Below are 13,976 nucleotides of genomic sequence, written 5' to 3'. Positions count from 1 at the left end.
GCGAGGACCCGGGACTGCAATGTGGCGCTGGTGCTGCCGTGTCCCCACAAGCTGTTACCGGGACCCGGCTCCAGCCTCCCTCGCCCTGTTGCCCATCAGAAGTCATTTCCCTGAAGAAAAGGGGGCTCAGCGCCCTGTTAGTGACGGATTGCTCTTGCTCTGTGCATATCCCTCCCTGTCTACAGAGCTACTCCTCCTCTCTTTTACACCCTGTTTGCCACCCTGTATTGATTTACTCCTTTCTTTCACCAGTTCAGGATGTTGAAAATCTGCTTTCAGCCCTGTCTGCAGCAAGCGAAAATCGACGGAGACGCCCCTGTTTGGATTAACCGAGTCTGGCCTTAAGAAAATACCTGTTAAGCATGGCTCAGCAAAGCAAAACATCCAAGATATGTTAGATCGTGATGTTAGATTTATTATCAAGGAAACAACCCGTAACTTGTGAGATGCTGCTCTCCATCATAAATGCAGTCAGACGTTCTTTCAGCGCTAATGAGGATGAAGATTGATGTCCTCGCCCATCCTCTCTGCCGGTGCCAGCAAACGCTGGGGTCGTCCTGTCTTTTCTTCTTGAAGCACTTCACGGTTCTGAAAATTACTGAAGTGAAATTTTACAATGAGTGCCTGCTGATTTGTGACTTTTGTACATCTAGGGAGCCCGAACAGGTTTGTAAAAGCTCTCTTGCTCTCTGTATATATGACTGTATGTATGTACATATATATATTTATATTTTATATATATGTGCGTGTGTGTGTGTATAGACTAAAAGGAAATCAGCCCCCACTCTCTTGCTCAGGGGTGGGATCTGCACATTCTCTTTTGAGTATTTCATGCCAGATAGTCGCTGTGACTTATATTTTGAATAAAAAATTTAATTAAATTGGTGTTTGTGAGCTGCTGGGGGGCTTTGGCCACTATCTTCCTCAGGAAATAAAGTGACCTCATTTGTGAGAGTTGCAGGGTGAAGGAAACCAGCTTCCATCCCCGCCCGGTAGTGAGGAATACATGGAAGAAGGCAGCATTCCCTATGGAAAGGGAGGTTCGGCTGGTTCAACCAGGAAGAGGTAACTCCAAAGCTCCTCTTCAGTGTGGATCAGAGGGGTGCCCTGGACCAGCACTGACCAGCACGCTAAGGGACTTTGACCTTGCTCTGGTGGCTCAGTTTGTGGGAGGAAAACATCTCTTACGCAGCCCCAGTGCATCGTTTAGGATCCTTTGCATGGCTAATGTAATCCAAATGGTAACGAAGCCAACAAAGCTGTGTTCTCAGCCAGCCCAGAGGCATTTGCCTGGGTGCTGGGCTGAGTCTGGCCATTGCAGACTCTCGTGAGCTGTGCAACACTTGCCAACCCTCTGTCTGTTTGCAGAGCTGCCTGCTTCCCTCCATGCATTGTCACTGCCTAAAGTGCAACATGCTTCATTTGTTTCTGTCCAGGCACAAGGTTTCAGGATGTGAGAAGATTTGAGGAAAGATTTATCCCTGCTGATTGGAAGCGAGAGCAAGTTTTCCAGTCCCAGATTTCCCCGCTGCTGTCAAAGCCTGGCTGAGAGGTACACCACCATCACCATGCTGCTGAAGATCGTATCTTCTGCTGTGCATAAATGGGAAAAACATTGACCTCAGGTAGCAGCCCCGTGACCCTTGGTCTGGGAACAGGTAGGAATGACTGGAACCAAGAATGATCTCCCTGGAGATGGTGTTAGTCCTACAGTAACACCCAGCACTGTTTGCTGTTAAGGATGGGCTGTTGTAGCTGGACATACAGCTCTAAGGCACACGTTTCTGTCCTAGCAATGAAACTGGGTCCTCAGTGTGGGGTAAATCAGAGAATCTCCCCCGGAAGTAAGCTCTGGCAATTTACACCTGCCGAGGATCTCCGCTGTTGTCCTGGGAGATGATAAAAATGAAGCAGACCCTTCCAGCCCTGCTCTGCGGTGATTTGCCGCCTGGCTGTGAATAAAAAACAGCCCCAGCAGCGCTTCTACTTACCCAGCGTTTCTCTCTCTCGCAGCTCTCTGTGCATTTTGCACTGGCTTGGGAGTGTTATGAACTGGGAAACCTTGAGCAATGTGTTATTCAAAACACACTGGCTTTCACTGCGAAGTTTCAATTGTGGTTTGTAGAGTTGGGCTGAGATTATTGCATTTAAATTCAAGGCAGATTTCATTCACTCGTGGGGAATGAATGCTAGATCCTTGCTTCCCTGCTAGGAAATAAGCCCTGGCCGAACAGATCTGCACAGAGGCCCTGGCCCCGGGTCACCTGGCTGCTCTTGCACTGCTCCGATAACAGCTCTGCCCCTCGGCTGGGCGGCCGCGTGCTCCAGAAGCCTGCTGAGATGTTGACATGTTGCATTCATAGTAGCTTCTGGATGTGGGAGAAGGACAAAAAGACGGGTGAGGGAATGCAGAACTAAGGAGAGGTTTGTCCTTTATGCAAGTAGCCTCTGATTTTGGCAGGGTGACAAAGGGAACCACCACAAAGTCTTCTCCTTGTCCCCAGGGTCTACATGACCAAGGCGAGGCTCCCATGGATAAATGCTTGGACTCGGGGACCACCGTGCAATCTAAGCCTGACCTTGGTTTGTTGTTTAAACTGCTGCAGCCTTGATGTATGGTAGAGGCTGAGCAAACCTCAGATCTTGTTTCAACTGCAACAGGAACCTCTGCACAGCCATTGACACCAGATGGTCTCAGCTGGGTTGAAGTCCAAGTGGATGAGGAAAAGCAACATAAAATCCGTTAAGCAGACGTGGCCTTAGAGTGTCCTAAAGGGAGCAAGGGAACATCAGTGCTTGAGTTGCTTAAAATCAGACTATACAAACTTCTGGGGAACTCGCGGAGTGAAACCTGTGCCTCTGAGGCAAAGCGCCATCAATGAGATGCATTAAGATTTTTATCCTATCATCTTATCGTGAAGTTGTTGGCTTTCATTTCACTGATTAATGTTGATCAGATGTGAGGCACCTCTGTTAAACACTGCTTTAGCAAAAGTGATCTCACTGCCTTAGCAAAAAGTAATTAACAAGTGAAAGGCGTGGTGTGGAAGCATGACATGTGTGTGCTACAGCACAAGAGCAAAGCATGTGGCTCAAATGAGGATGCTGCTCCTTGTTCTTTTCTATTTAATTTTGTATGCCCCTTGGATCTATATCTTGCTTGTTGTAACACACAGAGAATTGGGGTCAAGGAAATATTTCTCCTGGAAAACATTTTTTTTTTTTTTTTTTTTTTTTTTTTTTTTTTTAACCCTGGCCCTGGGCTTTGCTGTTTGACAGCAATGGGGGAGGCCTTGCCCCAGTTGGACTGCAGTCGCTTCAGTATAAGTTCCAGGAGAGCTGATGTTTGCTCCTGACTTTGACAAATGCACCAGTAGGTCCGTGCCCTCTCCATCCTTATCTTTTCTGACCAGAGGAGAAGGTGGACCCATCTTCACCGGGGTGTGTGCAGCACCTTACATGCTGTGGCTTTGAGCTCAGGTGGGACCGTCATGCTGTGAAATGAAAGTAGAGTGTGGGAGAGTCCCTGGACAGGACTGGACACAGGCGAGTAGGTCTCCGTGTGCTGGGCTGGCTGCAATCCCATTGCTTCAGGGCTTGCAAGGCAGCAGTGGGGAAGCAGCTGGAGGTGACAGAGCACTGAGACTCTGCCACCCCTGCCTGATCCCTCTGAGCAGCAGCCCCAGGCAGCGGCAGGTCCCGAAACCCCAGCAGATGCCGTTTGTGACACCGATTAGCAAGGCTTTGAGCTGTCGTAATAGGACAGGCCCCTTGCCTGCAAGCCTTGGTGGTGATTTCTGCTTTGGTTTCTATTAACAAATCTCTGCGGTTATGTGCTCATGCTGCGCAGCGAGGGGCGGAGGGTTCAAAGCCAAGATAAATAGTCTTGGGGTCTGGCCGGGGCTCTAGGAAAACAGAGAGTGCAGCGAGTAATTTGGTTAATACGTTCAGACACAACCATTAGCCCGTCAGTGCTTCCTGCGAGGGAGGTTCAGCCAGAGAAAGCTGGACCGCAGCGGGTTAGGCACAACGCATGTGGCTCTGCAAAGCCACCGTGTCACAGTGCAAGGGCTGGCCTGGCACTGGGACAGCCGCACATCCCCGTGCTCTGTCCTGGAGCCAGCTGTGGTGGGGATGGCAATGCAAAATCCCTGCCTTGTCTTTGCTCCCGCGGGTGATTTGCAGTGTCCTGGCGTATCATGGAGGACAGAGGCTGTGCCTGTCCCTCTTCCCACCTTCCCACATTCCCCTGCGGGAGAGCAGCCTTGGCTGCTGGAAACCAGTGAGCGGGATGGGAGACGTCTGTCCCAGGCAGGGCTGCAACTGAGTCCCCTTCATCTGCAGTGGTTCCTCTTTGGCTGTGAGGGGTCTGGATCAGGCTCGTTCAGCGCATCAGTATCTGCGAGCTGTGATGGGGAGGGGAGCCCAGACCTCCCGCAGCCTCCAGCAGACATTCAGACCCTCAGCTGGGTTCTGCTTGGTGATGGATATTATTTTTCCCCATTGTGGCATTAATGTTCCTCCCTCCTGTTTGATTCCCAGGTGCGCCAATGTGTGTTTACACTGCCCATGCTACATATTCAGGTACCAAACCGAGTGTGAGCAGGGTCTACAGCTAAGAGTGTTTATAACCTTTGGCCAAACAAGACCTGGGGCAGTTCTGGAGGTCTGGTGGTGTGGGAGTCTGCTCTGCACGCAAGTTCTGCATTAAAGGTCCCAGGAAAGCGGCTGGTTTCTGTGTCCTTGTGCCCAGGCATTCTGCAAGGCTTTTAGCGTGCGTCTGAGAGAGTAACAGCTCTGTCAATCCTTGGAGTGAAAGCTTGTGATGAGCAAGAAAGCCGGATAATCTGCTGTCACCTTGAGAAGCAGTGCTGAGGTGTTCGGCTCCTTTGATTGTCTCCTTTTGGCAGAGGAGAAGGAATAATCCCAGAAACAACGGGCTTCTCTGAGAATCTAAATTAGACTCCATCCATTACAGCACCTTTTCATTACTTATTTATGCTTTTTCTTCTCTTAGCAAATGTCTTCAGCCATCCTGGTCTGTCCTGCTGACACCACAAGAATGAGAGTGAGGGAAACCTCACAGCAGAAGACCCTCCCGCCTGCTGGCTCTCTCGCTCCCCCCTTGCTGGCGTCAGGAAGCAAGAGCAGATGGGTGCCAGCCAGCACGGTGAGATTGGGTTCTTGGGAGTCTTCTGCAATGGCAACTGACTCTGAGGATGCCAAGACTAGCACCTTCAACTCTGATTCCATAAAAAACAGCCAGCTTCAGCAACAAAACAGTGGCAGCTATTGGGAAAAGCCACTCGCCCTGCAGGCATCTGAACGGTTCAGCTCTGAACCTCCTGGCCCTCGGCATGCTGTAATCTCTCTGTTCATCAGCAGCTCCAAAATCTGTATGCTGCGCTGCATCGCTACCTCAAGTTAAGACTTATTGCGTGCCAAAGGGTGCCTTTTGCTTGCAGAGCGATGCGCCAGCTGCAGCCGTACGCAGCGCAGCGCAGCCTCCTCGGCTCTCTTTGTATAAGGTCCAATGTGCAGGTGCATTTTCCCAGTCTTGCAGAGGCTACTGGTGCTCGCAGGACCACACGTTGGGGAGCTCGGCTGTGTGTGCTGGAGACCTGCTGGGCCACGGATAGCACAGAGTCCAGCTTCAAAACACGCAGGGGGAAGTCTCCAGCTGGGAAAAGACAAACTTACTCTGTTGAATGTTTTAGGTCCAATTCCCCTGCTAGTGCAAGCAAACAAGCATCTACTCGCTTTAATCCCTGTCTGTACTAAGCAAGGATGTTGCTGTGCATTGTCCAAACAGGGTTTTTGCACAGGAAGGAAAGTAAAACCCGGGATAAATCTATCACTAATGGCGAATCCTTTGAGGTAGCCAAACAACACTCCAGGAGCTGCGGTGAGATTCGGGGAGTGTCTCCCAGCTGCAGGCTCAGGAGCAACCCCGGCTCCAGCTTTACCGCATCCTGCCCGCACACAGGGTGTCCGAGCCAGCCAAATACTGACCGCTGCCGATGTGCGAGCAGCCAGGTCCTACCTGTGCTACGGGCTTCCCCCGCCTGCACCCGCGGCATTACTTCCACCCTTCTCGTCCGCACAGGCTGGAGGCTCTGAGAGCACTTGCGGTCCCCGAGCCCTGTCCCAGCATCCAGACTGCCACGCTGCTGGCTGCCAAAAGAGATGGAGAACAGAAGTAAAAAGGTAGCCTGGCTCATCACAAACTGTAAGTAGCCAAGCCACCACCTGCGGCGGATCACGGGCTTGTATTAGACCCATCTCCATGGAGATTAAACCGCATTGCCACTCCAGAGGATCAGCGGGAGAGCTCTGCCGACGGTGGGGCGCGCGGGGATAAGAGGAAGTTTTGCTCGTGCTGCCTGCCAAGTCTAATCAGGATCTTTCCACACCAGCTCCTATCTATTGGCCTCTCTGGAACAGACAGACCCGTTCTTCTTGTGCCCCAGGGAGCAAGAAACATTTCAGGAGTCTTCTACGCTGATTTTGGAGAGTAAAGCAAACCTGGGATGGTGAGTTCCAGTCCCCTGGAGAGGAGGAGACGTTGGGAGCAGCTTGATATCCACCTGAAGCTCACAGAAGGGCTGTTGCACCGCTCCACTTCGTTGTCTGCGCCCAAAACAGCGAGATGCAGCCGCCTTCACATCTCTAGTCCAGCCCGGTTGTTCCTCCCCTGTGTTTCTACCTTGCAGGGTTTTCTCTGCCTTTCACTAGCCGCAAGGGCAGAGGGTTTCCCTTATATTTTGTCCGCTGAGGTTGCCTGGGGCTGCAGCAGGTTTTCCAGCTGCAAAGCCCAGTAAATCATGGCCGAGGGAGGCTGCCTCCCAGCTGCACAGAGGGCTCTAAGTCCGGGGTCACTTAGCTGCTGCACAGTAGCTCCAGAGGAGTGATCTGTGGATTAAATTTCCAGGAACTGGTGGGGCCCGACTCAGTTTTGAGCCACCAATTCACCCGATTAAAAATAAACACAGAGTTATAGATGGGCTGTGCTCAGTTACAGCTGATTTTTATCGACCCCGGCTGGGCGCTGGGATGGAAAGAGCGCTCGGTTGGAGTCACTCTCTTTCCATTCCCAATCCGTGCTGCCTCGGGAGGATTTGGGAAGCAGAAAGTTCGAGTCGGGGCCTCTGTGAAATTCTGGCTGCTCTGAGACTTTCCCACACGTTCATTAGACATACAGCTCATTCAAGTTTATTTCCAGAGGTTTTAAGGGCTGAAAGGCTCATTGTGTCTATCTGGTGTGATACCCAGATTCTGCGGGAGCTTGAACCTACAGCGTGCAAAGCATAGAGGCACTAAACACCGTGGTGCTGCACTGGTTAATGGCTGGGTGAGGGGGCTCTTTTCTGTCCCAATTTAGAAGGTGCAGGAGCCAGCAGAGAGGCAGAGCCATCGAGGAGCTCAGTGGAGGGATGCCTGCCCTGTGCTGCATCCCTTAAGGATGCTTTTTAGCTGAGGTGCCCATCCCTGCAGTCAGAGCCATGAGATGCTATCGCGACAGAGGTGAGCTGTGGCCGGCAGCTCCGAGGGAGCAGGGTCCTCCCTGGCCCCCGCCAAGGAACCTCACGGTGGTGGGAACAGCAGGGTTATCGGAATGGGGTGGCTCCTCTCTAAGATGGAAATTTCTCCTCTGGCCAGAGGCAGCGATCTTGGCTTGCATCCCTGCTCCCTGTCACTGAGCCTCGCCACCTTCCAGGGTTCACTTTGTTCACAAAGAGCCTCAGATAAGCTTCTTGGCAGGGGTGCTCTGTTCTGCCGCGGCATTAGCATGGCTCAAGACAGGTTTCTTTTTTTTCTTTTTTTTTTTTTTTTAAATATTAACTGTTTGTGTCCCTTAGAAGATGCATCCCAGACACAGACCTTGGGGCTGGGGCAGCAAGTTGAGGCTCTGCGTCGGTGGGAAGCATCGGCATCACCGCAGGGATCGGTTTCCTCTGACTGCCATCACGGACCGAGGGGATGTGGCCTCCTTGGATGAGCAACATGAAGGTAATGGCAGTGCTCACCCGTGGGTGAGCCCCGTGCTGGGAGCACCCGGCGAGTAGGAGGAACCTCCTGCCTGGTAAAAACAGGCTTTGGACCCTCTCCCATCAGAGCCATGGGAAATCTCGCCATGGTTATGGGCTCATGTGCCTGAGGCTGGGTCTGTGAAATGCCTAAGGAATGGTTGCAACTTGGGGAACACTTTTTTTTCACAGAGTTAGAGTATTTTATGTGGAGATGTGTTTCTCCAAGAGTGAATTTTTTTTGCCAGTCTGAAAAACCACCTTAAAGCCCCTGCTCATGCTCTTAAAACAAGTGGTCGGTGACTGGCGGAGTGGAGCCAGTTGAAGGCATTTCATAAAGCACTTCATGGGATGCTGTAGTCCCTAACCAAAAGTGTGACCCTGGAGCCCTGCAGCGTGCCCTGATTCACAGGGAAGGACTGGCTGGCAGCCGACGTGCTGCCCTCCCTTGCCACTCAGCCTCATTTATCTTCATTACTTGGGCTGTTTACGCAAGCAAGAATTGGCCAGAGGCGCCCAGCACTGCTGCGTGCCAAGGGAGGAAGCAGGCACCAGCGCAAGCTCTTGTGGCTGGCACCCAATTGCCTGCACACTCTCTTTTGAGAACAAAAGGCCAGGATGCAGCCTCCGTGGCCCAGGGCAAGGGGTGGCTCTGGCCCCTCGCATGGCTTGTGCCAGGGGGTGTTGGCAGCACCCACTGCCTTGTGCTCTGTGCTGGTGACCCCAGGGCATCCCGGAGGCAGAGATGCTCAGGCATCTCCACCTGAGGTCCCCGAGAGCAGAGCTCTGAGTGCCTTTGCTTCCAAAGCTCGAGAGCGTTGTCCTTGGGTTCAGTCCTTGCTTAATCCTTTATCATGTGGGAGCTGCTGCTGAGCTTGTGGTTGGAGAGAGATGTCTTACAAACAGAGCAGTATCTCCTCTGGTCGCTGAGCTAGCACAGCCTCTGGCGCCTTCCCACTTTCCTTCTCTTATTCAAGCAGCTCCTAGAAACCTCAGCTCACCCCATGACCCCGCTGCAGAGAAAGGGGCATCCTCCCTGTCCGCGGGGCTGGAGGGGGCCTGGGGCTCCCCAGGGCAGAGCCAGGGTTTAGCACCGGGCTGCGCTCACCCGGAGGGCTGCCGCCTGGCCACAGGGGCTGTTCACCAGTCCAGAGCTCAGGGTTGGAGATCAGATGAGTGCCAAGCTGCTGACAGACAACTGCCACTAAAAAAAAAAAAAAATACGCACATTTTTCCAGAGCGTTTGACTGGATTTCTGTGTAACAAAATGCATTTTTTTTTTTTCTTTCTCCAGCAAACACCATCTGATGTAAAATTGCCAGCGGGAAAACCACTTGCTGCAATTCCGAATAAAGGAATGAACGGGATGGTCCAGGGACGGTGTCATCTCAAAAGCTTCTCTAAGCCAGCAGCAACAAAGGGAAGTCTAGACCTGGCAAAACCCCTTTGACTCCTGCCTCAAGGTAGCCAAGTCCCCCCCCGCCAGCAGCTTCCCGTGGTGGGCGGCTGTGCCAGCGCGTGCCCGGTGCCAAGAGGATGTGTGAGACAGAGCATGCTTTGTGTCACGCCTGGCCTGGGCTTGCCTGGTGAGAAGAAACACAGCAGAAATATGCTGGGGTCTGACACGTCACCTCGACGGTGATGCTCTAGCCCTTTGGTCCAGCCCCGGCAGCTGAGACCTGATGAGGAGCTGATGGAGTATCAGGACTGACGCTGGTGGGTCCTTCTGCTGTTTTGTTTTAATCCAGCTTTGTGTCTTGGCACCTCTGCTGTGACAGTGGTCCTCTCCTCTCCTGTCCATACATCATGCAGGGGAGAAGGTCGGAGCCCATCACAGAAGTTGGGGAGCTGGAGGTGACAGCAGTGCCTGGGCTGGCTGCAGGTTTGGTCAGCAAGCCTAGATGCCTTCAAGGTACTTTGCTCCTGACTCCTTCCAAAGCCATGGAGGTTGCCCACTCATGGCGAGATCACCCGCAGAGTCACTCGGGGACACTGACTTTTCTCACACCTTTTCTTTCCAGGTGATGGGAAACAAAAGAACCCAAGATATTTAAGAGCAGGAAGCCAGGTTCTGTAAACTGTCTAAAAATGTATCCTCCGGAGATGAGATTTCACTCTGGCTCCAAGCCCAAAGGAACGATCAGTGCTAATGAAAGAGAGAGCGAGGAAGGGCTGGCGGCGGGGGGAGCAGGCTGTCCTGCTGGAGCATCCTTACTGTGTCCCCCTGCCTGGGACTGGGACACCCCAGACTGGATGGGCACAGAGAGACATTGGATCTGAACCTGCCTCGGGGTGAGTCTGCTGCCTGTGAGGTGGGATGAAATCACTTTAACTTGTTACCCCTGCACTTTTTAGGTTTATAGCCCCAGGGAATCATTTAATGCCGCAGGAGAGAACAAAATTCACAGAAGAGAAACAACTACCTGTGGATTTTCAGCTGCTGGTGACGCTTGGGACACCAAGATCCCCAAGGTTTCTGGGCAGTCCAGGGCTTTTGTGGCAGGAGTCCTCGCTTTCTAGCCTTGCCTTACTCAAACCCTTTCACAAACCAGCTCTATTGCTGGTGCCCCTTCGACTGACTTTGGTAGCTAGGAGTTGCAGGAGTGATGAGTTCTGCTGGTTTATTTCCCAATCGTTGTTTCCTTGAGGCTGACACATAATCAATGAAACCAAAACCTTGGGGTGGCTCATCACGCACGGTTGCTTTCTGCATCTCATCTGTAAGCACTTCATCCACCCTCCGAGCCTTCCTCACCCGCACGCCGGCTGTCTCTGGCTGATTTTTAACATCTGCAATGCAAACATCTCATAAAAAAAAAAAAAAAAGTATTGTTCCATAATTGATCTCTGCCAGCTCTTCGGTAATTCCTGTTGGACTCGAAGTCACCTGACTGGGTGCTGGTCCGTCTTTGGAGGTGTGGGAGCAGATCAGCAGTGCAGGGGCTGTTGGCCAAGAAGGGCATCTCCTGGAGCAAAGAAGATGTTGCTGGAGAGGAAGATGTGGGATTTGGGAATGTCTTCCCTTAAAACACAAATGATGTGACTTCTAGGCAAACCGTCCTCATCTCCTGTGACCGGCCTCAGGGCGAATACCCCCTTACCGCGGTGGCTGCCAGCAGCGAGGCAAAGCCTGTCATCACCGCTTCGGACAGAGAACAGATCCCAGAGAGCATGGGCTGAGCAGCCAGGAAGCCCAGACAAGTGCTCTCCTGAGGCAGGCACTCACAGACATCCTCTCCCTTGTGACTGGACTCTTCCTGCCTTCCTGATTCTATTTAATTCCAAAAAAAAAAATCCCTGGGAAAAATAATACCCCCGGTCACTGGCTGCTGGACTAGAAAAGCCAAAGAACTCCTGGGATCCGAGGGAAGGGCGTGAAGGCAGCAGGGACCTGCCTCGCCGTTTTGGCTCTGTACCCTGGAGAGGGGTGGTGGGTGAGCTCGCTTCCGAAATGGCAGCGGCAAGCAAGGAGAGTTTAGGAAGACGGGCTGGAGAGCGGAACAGCTGCCGGTGGCCTTCAGCCTCCTCCTCTGTGCCTGAGCAGCGCTGCAGGATGAGGGGGTGATGCTGGAAGGGGTGCAGGTCTTCTAAGTGACATCAGTAATTTGCAATTAGCAGTGGTAAAACGCTTAAAAAATCTGGGAATCCTGGGGAAGTGGAAGAAGAGAGAGGACTGAAGAGGTGGGCTTTATCCTCCCCAGTAATAATAATTATTAGCCCAGACACCAACCCTGGGGATGGCCCATCTCCAGGCAGAACAGGGCTTGGATGTCCTGCCCCAGGACAGGCAGGCTTGGATGACACTTGCAGCCTGGCAAAGGGAATAAATCCCTTTTGATTTTGACCAATGTAACCGCGGCACACGCAACATCTGGGCTCATGCAAACTTGTCTAGAAAAAACAGCCAAGAGACACGGCCGGGGCTGTTGGAGAGCCAGGCTCTGCTGGGGAAGCCCATGCTCCTCTCCTGGCCCATGATGGCACGTGGATGTCTTCGTGTCGCGTCATCCATCCCTGGCATCCACGTGCTCCTCACTTTCGTAGATCTGCCAAAAACCTCAGATTAGTGTTTTTTTTTTATCTGAAGAAGTGAGAGCAAGAATTGACTAGGATGAAGATGTGGGTAGCAGCAGTATAAACCCCCCAAATACAGCTGCTTTTCAACAGGGGCTTCCCAAATGCTTATCAAAGCACCTGATTTTAGAAATTAATTTTTTTTTTTAATTACCAGCTTTATTCTCACCTACTGAGTTTTGGAGGAGATCTGTTGACTTTGGGATTTTTTTTTTTTTCCCCTTAAACATTCAGAGAAGCTGCTTTCCCAAATGAAAAGGCTGCTTCTTATTTTCAACCGAGCCTTGAAAGCACGGAGGAAGAAAATGCACATGTGTTCATCCACAGTTTTTGTGGATGAGAAGTGGGGTTTTTTTTTTCCCCTTGCTGCTGTCTTCAGAAGCCCTGTACTGAGCTTACTTGAAAACCTGGGTCTTATTTAAAAAGCTCAAATGGGAACTCTTTTGAAAATCAACCTAATACTTACAGACTTTTCTTTGATTTCTCAGGAGTAAAGCCAAGTCAGCTTGCTGCAGGGAAGGAAGAAAACTCAGGATGAGCTTGTGTCTCTGGACTTCGGTCATGGTTTTTTTTTTTTTTTTTAACCCATCCTTAGTTGGCAGTTCTAGATGCTGCACACACTCAAAAAGGTGAGTTTTGACCCTGCTGAAATGCTTGATCCCACATAAACATGTTTATAGGGAGCAAGGAGGAATCACGTGAGTGATGCCCCCACCGGTCTGTACAAACCCATTAATTGCTGGGATGGACCTGGCTGTTGATTCACAACTAGAAGGTGCAGCGTGGCTGTACCCTTCCCCTTGACCGCGTGTGTAAACACCGCAGCGCTCCCAGCTTTCCCATCCAGCATCTCATCCAGGGGGGAACGTGGGCCAAGTTGGCTGGCGGGGTTGGGGCGGGGGGGGCCTTGCCCTCCTTCTCTCCTATTTTCCAGTTTTGCAAACCTAGTGGCATGTTAATTTTTGTGCTCCCAAGGTTTGTCTTGGCACATGGCTTGGAGAGCAGGGGGGCCCAGAAGCTGAGCAAAGTGATTCTTTATGTAAACGAGCGCTGATTATAATTACGCTGCTATAATTACTGCTAAGCAAATAAACAATAAAGGGCAGCAGCATCCCGGAGGCACGCGGGGCTTATGCAACCTCTGCAAAACCCCGGCAGCAGATCGTGTGCATTCCCCCCGAGGCGCACAGAGGGAAGGACGGAGTCAGAGCAAATGCTTAACTTTATGGCATCCTGCTTCGGGCGAGCTGGGTGACACAGGAGCAGCCCGGGAGGAGATGGGGAATTGGGAAAGCAAAGCATCTCTGTGTGTATTTTTGCACAACGAGGACACCCTCCCACTAGGCAAAAGTCTTCCTTGCTCCCTTTCTGGGCCATTTGGATCCAAGCGGATCTGCTGGGGCATCTCTGAGCCTGCTGGCGGAGCAGGCAGCAAGTTTCTCATCTTGTGAAACCAGCCGAGCAGCCAGCCACCTCTGCCCTTCTCCTGGGATGGTCCAGCAGCGGTGCTGGGAAGGCAGGGCATCGTGCAGGGATGCGGGACGGGAACCGGCTCCTTGCCTGCAGCCTGCCCATAGCCAGGTGGAGCAGCCTGGTGCCGGAGCAGCCCAGCCTGGCTCCCACCCAGCCTCCCCTCCGGCTGCACACCCTCGCCGAGGAAGGCCAGACCTTCATATCTTAGAGAGAGACAGGGCTTACGCGCTCATTTGCTCTTAATAGAGTAAGTACGGGCTGTCTCACGCCTGGCACTGCGGTGGTGCCTGTGCTTCGTCCTTGCTTTTATTTGTGTGCTTTAAATTTGGGCAGCGCCCAGCAAAGCCACAGTTTGGGAGGGACTGGGGTGCACATAAACCAATTCCCTGCTCCAGAGACATC

The 13,976-nt window shown here is 52.1% G+C and overlaps 2 long non-coding RNA genes across 2 annotated transcripts; both read left to right on the top strand.

Moving 5' to 3' along the window:
* The first annotated feature begins 258 nt into the window (after positions 1 to 258).
* Positions 259 to 6,160, top strand: LOC128900555 (uncharacterized). Its single transcript, XR_008463313.1, has 5 exons — positions 259 to 666; positions 962 to 1,065; positions 1,437 to 1,552; positions 5,018 to 5,170; positions 6,107 to 6,160. It is a non-coding gene; the product is annotated as an uncharacterized LOC128900555 (long non-coding RNA).
* A 1,716-nt stretch (positions 6,161 to 7,876) lies between these two features.
* LOC128900554 (uncharacterized) lies at positions 7,877 to 12,900 on the top strand. Its single transcript, XR_008463312.1, has 5 exons — positions 7,877 to 8,010; positions 9,322 to 9,743; positions 9,840 to 9,939; positions 10,049 to 10,319; positions 12,590 to 12,900. It is a non-coding gene; the product is annotated as an uncharacterized LOC128900554 (long non-coding RNA).
* Positions 12,901 to 13,976: the final 1,076 nt, after the last annotated feature.

Source organism: Rissa tridactyla, chromosome 22 (assembly GCF_028500815.1).
Source record: "Rissa tridactyla isolate bRisTri1 chromosome 22, bRisTri1.patW.cur.20221130, whole genome shotgun sequence".
NCBI classification, from domain to species: Eukaryota; Metazoa; Chordata; class Aves; order Charadriiformes; family Laridae; genus Rissa; species Rissa tridactyla.
This window is presented reverse-complemented; position numbering and strand designations above follow the sequence as displayed.